Below are 11,772 nucleotides of genomic sequence, written 5' to 3'. Positions count from 1 at the left end.
GTCACAAAAAAAGAAAACTGCAGACCAATATCACTGTTGAACATAGATGCAAAAATCCTCAACAAAATACTAGCAAACAGAATCCAACAGCACATTAAGGGGATCATACACCATGATCGAGTGGGGTTTATCCCAGGAATGCCAGGATTCTTCAATATATGCAAATCAATCAATGTGATACACCATATTAACAAATTGAAGGAGAAAAACCATATGATCTTCTCAATAGATGCAGAAAAAGCTTTCAACAAAATTCAACACCCATTTATGATAAAAACTCTCCAGAAAGTAGGCATAGAGGGAACTTACCTCAACATAATAAAGGCTATATGTGACAAACCCACAGCAAACATCGGTCTCAATGGTGAAAAACTGAAACCATTTCCACTAAGATCAGGAACAAGACAAGTTTACCCACTCTCACCACTCTTATTCAACATAGTTTTGGAAGTTTTAGCCAGAAAATCAGACAAGAAAAAGAAATAAAAGGAATCCAAACTGGAAAAGAAGTAAAACTGTCGCTGTTTGCAGATGACATGATACTATAGTTAGAGAATCCCAGAAAACTACTAGAGCTAATCAATGAATTTGGTAGAGTAGCAGGATACAAAATTAATGCACAGAAATCTCTTGCATTCCTATACACTAATGATGAAGAATCTGAAAGAGAAATTAAGGAAACACTCCCATCTACCATTGCAACAAAAAGAGTTAAATACCTAGGAATAAACCTACCTAAGGAGACAAAAGACCTGTATGCAGAAAACTATAAGACACTGATGAAAGAAATTAAAGATGATACAAACAGATGGAATGATATACCATGTTCTTGGATTGGAAGTATCAACATTATGAAAATGACTATACTACCCAAAGCAATCTACAGATTCAATGCAATCCCTATCAAACTACCAATGGCATTTTTCACAGAACTAGAACAAAAAATTTCACAAAAAGACAGCCTGTTCAATAAGTGGTGCTGGGATAACTGGACAGCTACATGTAAAAGAATGAAATTAGAACATTCCCTAACACCATACACAAAAATAAACTCCAAATGGATTAAAGACCTAAATGTAAGGCCAGACACTATAAAACTCTTAGAGGAAAACTTAGGCAGAACACTCTATGACATAAAACACAGCAAGACCCTTTATGACCCACCTCCTAGAGAAATGGAAATAAAAACAAAAATAAACAAATGGGACCTAATGCAACTTAAAAGCTTGTGCACAGCAATGGTAACCATAAACAAGATGAAAAGACAGCCCTCAGAATGGGAGAAAATATGTGGGCACGAAGCAACTGACAAAGGATTAATCTCCAAAATATACAAGCAGCTCCTGCAGCTCAGTATTAAAATAACAAACAACCCAATCCAAAAATGGGCAGAAGACCTAAATAGACATTTCTCTAAAGGTATATAGATTGCCAACAAACACACGAAAGGATGCTCAACATCACTAGTCATTAGAGAAATGCAAATCAAAACTACAATGAGGTATCACCTCACAATGGTCAGACTGGCCATCATCAAAAACTCTACAAACAATAAATGCTGGAGAGGGTGTGGAGAAAAGGGAACCCTCTTGCACTGTTGGTGGGAATGTAAATTGATACAGCCACTATGGAGAACAGTATGGAGGTTCCTTAAAAAACTACAAATAGAACTACCATACGACCCAGCAATCCCACTACTGGGCATATACCCTGAGAAAACCATAATTCAAAAAGAGTCATGGACCACAATGTTCATTGCAGCTCTATTTACAATAGACCAACATCTTAAGAACAAGTTTTGCATGTTGGGCGGGAACTGGTTATTAGAATCAGGCTTGCACTAGAAATGCACCGAATACCTTTTATCTGTGTGACTTGGTGTAATCCTTTAACCCTTCTGAAAGAGTAATAACCCAGGACAAGGCTGTGAGGATCAAAAGAGAGAATGTATAGTAAGTAATGACCTGGGTCTGTCATACCAAGTGAAGTAAGTCAGAAAGAGAAAAAGAAATACCATATGCTAACACATCTATATGGAATCTAAAAAAAAATGGTTCTGATGAACCTAGATGCAGGACAGGAATAAATAAAGACGCAGACATAGAGAATGGACTTGAGAACATGGGGAGGAAGAAGTGTAAGCAGGGACGAAGTGAGAGAGCTGCATTGACATGTATACACTACCAAATGTAAAATAGATAGCTAGTAGGAAGCAGCTGCATAGCACAGGGAGATCAGCTTGGTGCTTTGGGACCACCTAGAGGGGTGGGATAGGGAGAGTGGGAGGGAGACACAAGAGGGAGCCGACATGGGGAGATATATATATATATATATATATGTATATATGTATACATATAGCTGGTTCACTTTGTTATACAGCAGAAACTAACACAACATTGTAAAGCAATTATACTCCAATAATTATGTTAAAAAAAAAGATAAATGATAAATGAAAGTGTCATTTTCTGTGTTTCACCTACAGACTGAAAGCATGTAGTCTGTGTTAGGTCCAATGACTGATCTAGGCTTTATTTCTGGAGCTTTCCATGAGTACTTTCTCAAAAGTCCAAGAAGATGTACGTGACTAATCATCCAACTCTGAAATGGGAGAGAGCTTTCCACGCTTAAACATTATGGAGACATTTGCTTTGGAAAAGATAGTTTAGACTACATAAAATTGAAATAAATAAGCTTTTAATGATCACAGTCTCTCTAGATAAACAAAATTAGAGGATAAAGAACAAGCTGTAAAGATATTTACAACCAATACCATAGACAAATATAGGTGGCCCTAATGTATAATATTCCATGGACAAATTGATTTGGAGAACAGTAAGATCTTAATAGATAAATGTGTAAATGATACACATTTTAAAATTACAAAAATAGTTAACAAGTATGAAGACCTTAATAAAAAATGCAAATTAAAATAAGAATGAAATACTTTTTCTACCCCACCCCCACTTTCTTTTTCATCTGTCAGTGATTAAGAAAACATGCCAGTTCTACTGACTGGTGGACTTTTTGTAGATGGAATCTTGAAAACTTTACCTTGTGTTGAAAAGTCAACAGTCAACAGCACCCTTAGTGATGCTGAATATGCAAATTATCTAGATAAAAAGAAACCCCATTTTTGTGATAGGGGATATTGTTGGGCTAGAGATATCTGGGGCCAGAGATAGCTCTGGAGGAAAAAATTTGTTTCTCCTTTGTTGTAGAATAAGTATACTTGGATGCAGGAGTCTAACTTTTTTCCCCTTTATATGTATGTATTTTAAAATCAACAGTTGTTTTTTTTTTTCCAAAAAGCAGTCAAACCCCAAGCTTTTTTTTTTTTTTTAAATCATTATTGGCTTCTTTCTTTCCATTATCAGTCTCCAGTACACACTTTTGGGTAATTCACATTAGTACTTTTGGTTTTCATCAAATGTTGAACATTAGCTTCTCTTACTTTTTATTGGATATAAGCTGATTGATTGTATTTGGGAACCTGTAATTGAATATTACTACTTAAGTTCTGTACAGCACTCATCAGCTACCCTACATGCCAGTTTAGGAGCTAAAACGAACTAATCATTCGCTCTTTTTGTGACCCAGGTCCCATTCCTTACCTTTGACGTTTTAGGATCCTTATTTTAAAAAAACAAGAATAATGATCTTACCCACTATAAAAGGATATTCTTAAAAACAACCAAATGAATTGACTGAGCGGAGCTCAAAAAAAAAGAACAAAGTGCTCTAAAAGTGTTTAATAATAAAGGACTAAAGGGATAAAGAATTTCACTTCAGGGCTGTTAATCCAGCACCTTTTATAAGCACTAAATTTATTTAAACTAAATAAATATAGCACATGACAGGTTGTATTTGTGTGGGAAATCACAGAGCAAGCAGGAAAGACATTGGAAAATTGCATTTTTTCAGGTAATTAAAGGTCATACTATTTAGCTGAACCATAATCCATCACAACGAGCTAGGCATTGATTATCGCTCTGGACCACATTCATTTTTAATTCCATTAGTGAAATAAATGACAGCCTTTGAATTTGCCACTTTCTTGATACACAGCAATAAGAATGGCAAATTACTCTAGAATCCAGAATAGCTGAATAGATAAGCTTCTTTCTTCCTCTTTGGCGTCCTAAACCACAAAGTTTTCAGTAGCAATAAACATAACAGCAATCTTCTCCAAGTGTTGTGATAGCAGCTCTTTGGTGAGAATGTTCAAAGTCAGGTTATTCTCATGATTTATCCACTGGTGAGCCTCAGAGATGAAACACCGTACACACGGTGACCATCCCCATTCCTCTAGGGCAGAAGTTGGCTTCCTTTGGGGCCCTGAAGCTAATGGTTCTCATTCAAACGGCAACACAACACAAGTGTTCTGAAAATAGACCGAATTATATTTCGAGGTACATGTGTCCTAATGGCTGTCAAAGAGAAACACTTAAGAAAGTTATCTGCTTCCCCATCTTCTTCAGGTGTAATGTAGTCATTCATTTTGTTAACTCTCTCTTTGTATTAAACACAGAGGAGACCACAAACTGAAAAATACACACAAGGCTATTTTTGCTTTCTGTTGCTTTGTTTGTGGGAGTAATTGTTTCACACTCAGTGAACCACAAATGAGCTTGTGTTTGTACGAGAACTTTTAGGAGAACAGAGAGGCGTTATTCTTGCTTTGTACATTGAGGGATGAGGGCTCCTTGTGCATGTAGGATGGCGTGTGTGTGAATGTATTGGAAAAATTCTCCACAAATAAATTCACTCGAATTCCTGCAGGGTAGTCTAGACGGGGGTAGTTTTCTTTTTGCTGGTAATTACTTCTCTGGCGCAAAACCAGTCTTGCAGAGCGATTTAAGCCTATCACCTGTGCCTCCCCTGCCCCTACTCAGTTTTTCACTAGATGGACCCCTCCTCCTCTTACACTTGAATCTTCACTAACCTCTGTCATTCTAGACCAGCCGGGCCTCTGACCACTTTTTCATACAGATACAGCAATGCCTCTCATATCCAAGATCTCACCTTTATTCTTCTCAAGCTACTGAAAGAAAGCCTTGCCCAGGTACCTGGGAGATTGCAGGAACCATCACAGACCACTTTAAGTAAAATCACTGTAGTTCTTACTCCACATCTACTCTTACTAAGCTTAAAAAGTGTGGTTCTTGGTTTTCAATGGGGAGAGAGCTCTTGAAGAGGCCCTCACAACAGGAAGTAACAACCAAACAGGCTCCTCAAACTTTCTCTGTAAAGGGTCAAACAGTAAATATTTTCAGCTGTGCGGTCCATAGGGGTCCTTGCAAATACTCCTGTCTGCCATCGTAGCATGAAAGCAGTGCAGACCATAAGTCCGTGTATGAATTGGTGTGGCTGTGTTCTAATAAAACTTTATTTGCAAAGTTGGGCAGCTGGACAGATGTGGCCCAAGAGTCATTGCCAACCTCCAATCTAAAGTGAGGTCCTTCAGAACCTATCATCTGGGCAGAAGTGAGGAAAGGTAGGAAAGTCACCGCACAGAGTATGTTTTCTTGTGATATTCTGGTAATTTTTTCTGGCACTCTGGAGTGTACTTTAAGAGGCATTGTGGAAAGATTTCTATCCGAAACCAATTTTAAATGATTTCCCTGAACTGTTTAAATGATTTAGACAAATTTCTTGTGTAGACTACCTCATCTCCCCAAGAACTAGGGGAAGGGGACTAATATACTACATATTTATGGGCACCGTACCTTTCTGTGATTTCTTTTTTTGTTTGATTGTTTTTGTTTTTGTTTTATTGTTTTGCGGTATGCGGGCCTCTCACTGTTGTGGCCTCTCCCGTTGAGGAGCATAGGCTCCGGACGCGCAGGCTCAGCGGCCATGGCTCACGGGCCCTGCCGCTCCGCGGCATGTGGGATCCTCCTGGACCGGGGCACGAACCTGTGTCCCCTGCCTCGGCAGGCGGGCTCTCAACAACTGCGCCACCAGGGAAGCCCCTTTCTGTGATTTCTTTAAAGACCTAAAGTAGTGTTGAAAAAAACAAGTTGAATTTGTTTAATTTAGGCCATTACTAGCAGGCCTGTTTTGTGGTTAACCTAGACCTGTTTTTTAGTTGTTGACAAGTACTAATTTGCATAATGAATTCCCTCTTCCGGCGTCCCCCCCACAGAGCACAAACACATACACACACGTATACACACAACCATATAGACACCACAAGACCCCATGCACTGGCACGTGAGCTTTCAGGGACAGGCCAACTTTGTACTTTAGTCTGGTTGGAATTTTTGTCATCAAGAAGCCACCTGCAAAGCTCAGGATACAATTTTTTGTGTATCTTTAATTATTGATATTTTCTTTTTTTTTAAAATTGAAGTATCATTTTACATTGTATTGAAATATTGATTTACATTGCTGTGTTAGTTTTAGGTGTATAGCAAAGTGATTCGGTTATACATATATATATATGTATCTATACATTCTTTTTCAGATTCTTTTCCATTATAGGTTGTTACAAGATATTGGATATAGTTCCCTGTGCTATACAGTAGGTCTTTGTTGTTTATTTTATATATAGTCGTGTGTATCTGTTAATCCCCAACTCCTAATTTCTCCCTCCCTCCCCCCACTTCCACTTTGGTAACCGTAAGTTTGTTTTATGATATTTATGATATTTGTTTATTGATATTTTCTTTTTTCAACCATTCTCTTACAGCAGGCAAATGTGTTTTTCACAAGACAATCCGTGAGCTCGCCTTGCCACAGAGTACAGAGTATCTTACTAGAAACAAGTTCTCAGGAAAAATATTCTCTAACTAAATTAAGCCTATTTATCGGCATAGGCTTCTGCTACACGGTGATCCAGGGCATGTAATATTTCGAGGGCAGAAAAAATTGCTGACTTGTCACTGCTAACAAGTCTGTCTGGGTAAACTGAGATAGAGATGAGGGGTAATTACATGTAATCTTAGGCTTTGGGTCTTGAGTGGATCACTTGCGCAGGAGTCAGAAAGGAATTTCTTCCTCCCAGAATATTGTGCAAGGAGCTGAGATCAGAAAGGAGTCGGGAGGAGCTCCAAGATCTTGGCTGAGGCAGGCAGTCCTGCTGGGGACAGTCTGGTTCTACCTGGAGAATTCTTGGTCCCTTGGCATTTTCTGAGCCTGCAAAGCAGATGTGTATCTTGTTCTTCGTGCTGAGGAGGGACATTTAATTGTTCCCCTGGTTTAGCTGCTCATTGGTCTCGCTCAAAAGTTGATGAAAATAGTGATGACAGGTACCGCCTCATTCATATTCTTTTGCTTTCAACCTTGATGTTCAGTTATACGAAATACTATTCTCAGAACGTAGGCAGAGACTATACAGCATTTTTCCAGTTATCCTCGGACAGATAAAGAGAATAGATATTGGACTTAAAGCACTGGCTTAACTGCTGGGATTTTGTACCTTTATAAGTGTATATACACATACACATGTTTAAAAAGTACGTAAAATAAGTGCCAAATAGTTCTGTAGATTTAAGTCCTACCTTTAAGTCTATCGACCTTAACTCAGGTGTAAGTCCCGGGTGTTAATGAACTAGTGAAAGAAGAGTAAAGAGAGAAGAAAAGTGATATGAAGGAAAATCCCTAGGAAGAGATACAACACAGGAAAGTGTACACAGACTCTGGAGTCAGAATTCCCAGAACTGTGCCTGAAATTTAGCGAGTTCCCAATCCATATTAGTCATTTATATAGTTCCCTTTGGGATGGAGCGTTATGTCTTATTTGTCTTTGTATCTCAACATCTGGCACCGTTTCCTGCACATGGTAGATGCCTAGTAACGTGCTTTCGAAACAAATGAGAGGGACCTTGGGGGAAACAGTGGCCGGAGGGAGAAGCCCACATGAGGAAGAGTTTCAGGGAGGAGGGTGTGGTCACATGCCACCAAAAGGGTAAGTAAGGTAAGGACTGAAAAGTGTCCATTAGCCCTGGCAATTAGTAGGTCATTTGTGACCTTAGGGATAGCAGTTCCGGTGCAGCAGTCGGGGATGGAAGCCAGACTGTTGTGGGGTGAGGAGTGAGGGACCGATGCAAAAATGCTGGCTGTGGGGAAAGAAGAAACACTCAGGGCGAGCAAATGGTTAATGTCCCTGAAATTACAAGGGACATTAGCGTTGGGAGGAGATACTGTAGAGGTCACCTGGCTCCCGCCCTCCCTCCTTAGCCAGTGTGGGAACTCTGTCTTCAGCAGCCCAAGCCCAAGCAGAAGCTGGTCACTCCCCATCCCTTCGGGTACCAGGCTTTACAAAGTCTATAGTGATGGAAACCCCAAATTTGTCTCCATCTATTTTTTCTACTTCTGCCTTCTGGGGCCACAAGGCATGTTAGTTTTAACTGCTCAGTTTTAATAAGCCATGAGTTTAAAAAAAAAAAAAAAGAAAGAAAGACAAAAATTTGTTTCAGGAGATGCATGATAATTTTATCCCATGTTCTCTGCCTTTCTTCTTGAAACTCTGGGAACTACTTTGATAGACGCTGTCAACCAAAAATATTCTCTCATAATCTCCAGCAAGTTGGTGATAAACTTGTGAAGTGGGAACATTCTTAGGGAACATAAAATTGAATCCCCAAACAGATCTTGTCTGTTAGGAGCGCAGAAGAAAAATCACCGTTGAATTGTGCTTGTTGGAACAAATTTATTTAAATAAACTACTTAAGACAGAATCAAAATTAGCCTCAAAAGCAAGAGAAAACAATATTTCTTTCCCTCCTGCCCTCAGCTTTTTTTCATTTGAGGAGAAAAAGAAATAAATTGAGGCCCAGGAAGTTTTGATTTCAGGACTTAAATTTTTAAAAGTGTAGTGGAGACAGCTAATCTGTCAACCATAGACATTCACTTAATTGACTATTAAAATTTTAAAAACATTGGTTTATTTGATTTTATATTAGACACCCTTTACCACTGTAATTTTAATAGTGGATAATTCATGATATCTCTGTAAAGCAAAGCTTGAAAAGTTATTTTAAACTTTGCTTTCAATATTTATTCACTGTCCAGGCTCATCTAATTGAATACCACTTTAGAAGCAGAAATTATGAGTTGATCCATTTCAATCTGAAAAGAGATCAGTTTTTCATGTTAAAATGGAATATCACCTAGGATGGATTTAGAGCCAAGTTTTTAAAATGTTAGTCTGGTTGTCAGCATGACTTATAGTGACAGCTGTCTATAGTTTTATAAAATCCAGTCTCTATTGCCCTAGAAACAGATTAACATGTGGTTAAGTTCTGGCCACAACTCTTACGAGGCCCAAGTTCCCAGCTCTGTTCCATTTTTCATTTTTTTTCCTTGCCGTTTCTTGTTTGTGGCCACAAAACTGCAGTAGCATTTTTGCACTTTATCAGAGACAAGGGTTTCATGAGAAGTCTTTAAAAAACTGGGTGAGAGGATGCAGCCCCTTCCAGTGGAAGAGAAGGGATGAGTCACGCCCGGATCTGGTACTTTCCACAGGCTGAGGGCCAGGGGCGGTCCATGCACCCTGCACTCAGCTCCTGGAGCCAGACTCCACCCGGCCCAGCCATTTCGCCATGGGGTCCGGGAACCTGTTCTGGTGTGGTTTGGGAAGAGTGGAAGGTGGGACTCCCTCCAGGAGAGTTCGCCTGTCTTCCTACTCAAGCCCTGAATACTGTTCTCCCCGGTTTAAACCGGTCAAACCTTTTCCCCTTAACCCTTGAAGGGAAAATCAAGCCTTATCTCTTCTTAATTGGACAAATAACCTTCTTTTGATCTGGCCACATTCACGGAGAGGTCGACTCAGCAGAGTGAAGGGCTGGGAATGAGACTGGAATGGACTCATTGTTTGCTTGGCAAATCCTGCGTTTCTGTTATGGGTCAGGGATGTGGTTTCTGCTGCCAAGGTACAGTGTGCAGTGCACACAAACGGTTCACAGCTTAGGGTAGCAAACAAGCCGTTTACCACTATTAATCGAAGGCCAATAATTTTATGTCGACATAGTGATATAAGCAAGGTGCTATTGGTGTGAGAGGGAGGTGTGTGCCTGTTAGGGGGCTAAGGGTGGGGAATGAGAGAAGACTTCCTGGAGGAGGTGACATTTGAGATTGGTCCTTGAGGGATGCATAGAGCTGGCCTTCCAGAGGATCAGAGGTCCTGCTTTCCAGGTTCTCAGAAAACACAGAAAGTGTGGCTGAAGCATAGGCTGTGAGGTGGGGAGGTGGCCAGGTGAATTTGATGGAGTCAGCACCTAAAGGATCCTTTTGATAAGCAGATGATGTCTGGAATGAGACACTCAGTTTCTACCAGCAAACATCATCCTGGCGTGTTAATGAACACCATTGGAGAAAATTCTTTATGTTTAAAACCTGATTTTTCGATCTCTTCTCATTTAATTTTCAATAGGGATGGAAAATAACCAACCACCTCCAACCACATAATAAACTTTTGTTATTTGAAAGCTGCCTAATATGATTATCCGCTTAAAAGAGGAAGTTATAGAATATAGAACATAGACATTGCTAATTAACATGTGTGTTTGTTTTCTGTTATTTTGTTTTTAAAGAAGGATTGTATATACTTAAGGTGGAAACATGATGATTTGACATACACTTACATAGTGAAATGATGACTACAGTCAAGTTAATTAACATGTCACCTCCTCATGTAGTTTTAATTTTTTTTTTTGCATAGAGCACCTGAAATCTACTATCTCAGCAAACTTCGAGAATTCAATACAATGCTATTAACTCTAGTCGCCGTGCTGTACCCTAGATCTCCAGACTTCTTCATCCAACATAACTATAACTTACTACCTTTGACCAACATCTCCCCATTTCCACTCCTCCCCACCCCTGGTAACCATCTTTCTACTAACAAGTGTGTTTAAATCGGTGAGCATAACATTGTTCCAGACCCTGACAAAAACACAAAGTGGCTAAGGCCTGTAACCCAAGATCTATCATAAGGCAAGTACTAGGAAATTAAAACAACAATTCCAAGCGGGCATTCAGTATTTTTTTTCCCATTACTTATGCATTCTTTATTGCAATGACAGAATTTCTGATATTGAGGATACTAGGATAATTTCCATATTGCCCTTTATAATTGATCTTCTAGCCTAAACATAAACCACTGTGACCAGAGGCAACATACTGTGCATTAATCATTATGAGCATATTAAAAACAAGGTCCTCATGGTGGATGAAAGGCAGCACTGGGGCTGGTAGCAGGCTGTGGGGTCTTGTGCTTGGTGATCTTTGGAGGATACATAGTATCTGGGTGAGCGTGGTCCACATGGAGCGGGGTGTTCAGTGAGGTGACCCCTGCAGCTGGTTACTTCCCTTGTGTTCCCAGGAGTCTTTCACAGTCACAGAAGCTTCTGCTTGGTTACCATGTCCGTTCTCTGAAGAACACTTTTCAGCAATAGTTCAGAGGCTAACTTTTGGCGTGAGCCGAAAATGATGTTAGTAGTGATCTCACTTCCTTAGCAATTATTAACTTGTATCCTATAAAGGGAGTGAGGGAAGGGGCAGAGGAAAACATTTATCTGCTTCTTCCCTCTAATGGATCAGGAACCACCAAGGAAAGCAGCGAATCATCACAGCACAAGGTTTGGAGCCAGTTGAAGGTTTGAATTCTCCTCTCTGCTACTTCCGCGGACTAGTGATGAGTCTCTCCAAAGCCGTTGTTTCCTCATCTGTAAAACAGGGTTAAAAATAATGGGGCTTCCCTGGTGGCGCAGTGGTTGCGCGTCTGCCTGCCGATGCAGGGGAACCGGGTTCGCGCCCCGGTCTGGGAGG

Source organism: Physeter macrocephalus, chromosome 11 (genome assembly GCF_002837175.3).
Source record: "Physeter macrocephalus isolate SW-GA chromosome 11, ASM283717v5, whole genome shotgun sequence".
Classification (NCBI taxonomy): domain Eukaryota; kingdom Metazoa; phylum Chordata; class Mammalia; order Artiodactyla; family Physeteridae; genus Physeter; species Physeter macrocephalus.
Note: the sequence above shows the minus strand (reverse complement) of the source record.